Source organism: Hyperoodon ampullatus (genome assembly GCF_949752795.1).
Source record: "Hyperoodon ampullatus genome assembly, chromosome: 13".
Lineage (NCBI taxonomy): Eukaryota > Metazoa > Chordata > Mammalia > Artiodactyla > Ziphiidae > Hyperoodon > Hyperoodon ampullatus.
The window spans coordinates 69,849,612-69,851,877 of NC_136926.1; the positions used below are offsets into that span (position 1 = coordinate 69,849,612).

Genomic DNA, 2,266 nt, shown 5'->3' on the forward strand with positions numbered 1-2,266 from the left:
TGGCAAATCACAATATTCCTCTTAACTGCATCAAGAGATAAGACTATTTTTCATCAGAGCAGTCTCTCTTTGAACATAACCCTGAGTGAAAAAATGAGTAGTATCCACAGCTAACATCATACTCAATGGTGAAAGACTGAAAGTTTTTTCTCTAAGATCAGGAACGAGACAGGGATGCCATGCCTGCTTTTGCCATTTCTATACAACACAGTATTAGAAGTCCTAGCCAGAATAAGTAGGCAAGAAAAAGAAACAAAGGACATCCAAATCGGAAAGAAAGATGTAAAATGTCTCTAGTTGCAACATAATCTTATATGTAGAAAACCCTAATGACTGCATTAAAAAACTGTTAGAAATAAACAAATTCTGCAATTGCACGATACAAAATCAAAATGTAAAAATCAGTTACATTTACATACACTAAAAATAAACAATCTGAAAAGGAAAACATTTTAAAATTCCATTTATAATAGCATTTAAAAAATAAAACACCTGGGAAAAAACTTAATCAAGGAGGTGAAAGACTTATACACCGAAAACTTCCAAACACTGCTGAGGGAGGGTGGGAGGGAGACACAAGAGGGAGGAGATATGGGGATATATGTATACGTATAGCTGATTTGCTTTATTATAAAGCAGAAACTAACACACCATTGCAAAGCAATTATACTCCAATAAAGATGTTAAAAATAAACAAACAAAAAACACTGCTAAAAGAAATTGAAGAAGACACAAATAATTGGAAAGACATCCTGTGCTCATAGATTGGAAGATTTAATACTATTAAGGTATCAATACAAACCAGAATGATCTACAGATTTAATGCAAACTTTTAGAATGGAAAAATCCATTCTAAAATTAATATGGAATTTCAAAGGATCCCAAATAGCCAAAACAATCTTTAAAAAGAAGAATGAAGTTAATGACACACACTTTCTGATTTCAAAACTTGTTACAAAGCTACGGTAATCAAAACAGTGTGTTATTGGCATGAAAACAGATATAGAGACAGTGGAATTGAATGGAGAGGCCAGAAATAAATGTTTGAGTATATGGTAAACTTATTTTTGACAAGGATGCCAAAACCATTCAATGGGAAAAGGACAGTCTCTTCAACAAATGGTGCTAGGAAAACTGGATAGACATATGGAAAAGAATAAAGTTAAAGCCTTACTTTACATCATATGGAAAATTAATTCAAAATGGATCAAAGCCCAAACTTAAGACTTCAACGATAAAACTCTTAAAAGAAAACATAGTGGAAAAACTTCATTACAATGAATTTGGCAATGATTTCTTGGATATGACACCAAAAGCAAAGGCAACAAAAGTAAAAATAGCTAAAATGAACTACATCACAAGTAAAAACTTCCATGTGAGAACACAACCAAAAGAGTGAAAAGGCAACCTATAGAACGGGAAAAAATATTTGCAATCATATGTATGATGGGGGGTTAATAACACAAATACAGAGAGAACTTTTAAAACTCAACAACAAAAAACAACCCAATTTAAAAAATGGACAAAAGGGCTACTGGGGCTGCTGCCACATCTCTAGTAATCCTTGAGAAGTTCCAGCACATTTTGCAAGCACTCAACAACAATATATTGATGAGCAGCATAAAATTGCTTTAGCCATTACAGCAATTAAGGGTGTGGGGCAAAATTTGCTCATATGATGTTGAGGAAAGCAGACATCGACCTCACCAAGAGGGCAGGAGAGCTCACTGAGGAGGAGGTAGAATGTGTGATCACCATTATGCAGAATCCACACCAGTACATGATCCCAGACTAGTTCTTCAACAGACAGAAGGATGTGACAAATGGAAAACACAGCCAAGTCTTGGCCAATGGTCTGGACTACAAACTTCATGAAAACCTGGAGCAAATGAAGAAGATTTGGGCCCACAGAGGGCTGTGCCACTTCTGGGGACTTTGTGTCCGAGGCCAACACACCAAGACCACAGGCCACCATGGTTGCATCATGCATGTGTCCAAGAAGAAATAAATTTGTAGGCACTGTCTGTTAATAAACAGTTTATATAATTTTTTTCAAATGGACAAAGAACTTGAAAAGACATGTCTCCGAAGAAAATAAACAAATGGCCAATAAGCATATAGAATTATGCTCAACATCTCTAATCATAGGGAAATGCAAATCAAAATCACAATGAGAAGGGACTTCCCTGGTGGCGCAGTGGTTAAGAATCCGCCTGTCAATGCAGGGGACTTGAGCCTTGGTCCGGTTAGATCCCACATGCTGAAG

General features: G+C 36.0%; 1 pseudogene across 1 annotated transcript; it reads left to right on the plus strand.

Annotated features, from left to right (window-relative positions):
- Window positions 1–1,518: 1,518 nt before the first annotated feature.
- Window positions 1,519–2,008, plus strand: LOC307062480 (small ribosomal subunit protein uS13-like; annotated as a pseudogene). The gene has a single exon. The product of its transcript is annotated as a small ribosomal subunit protein uS13-like (transcript).
- Window positions 2,009–2,266: the final 258 nt, after the last annotated feature.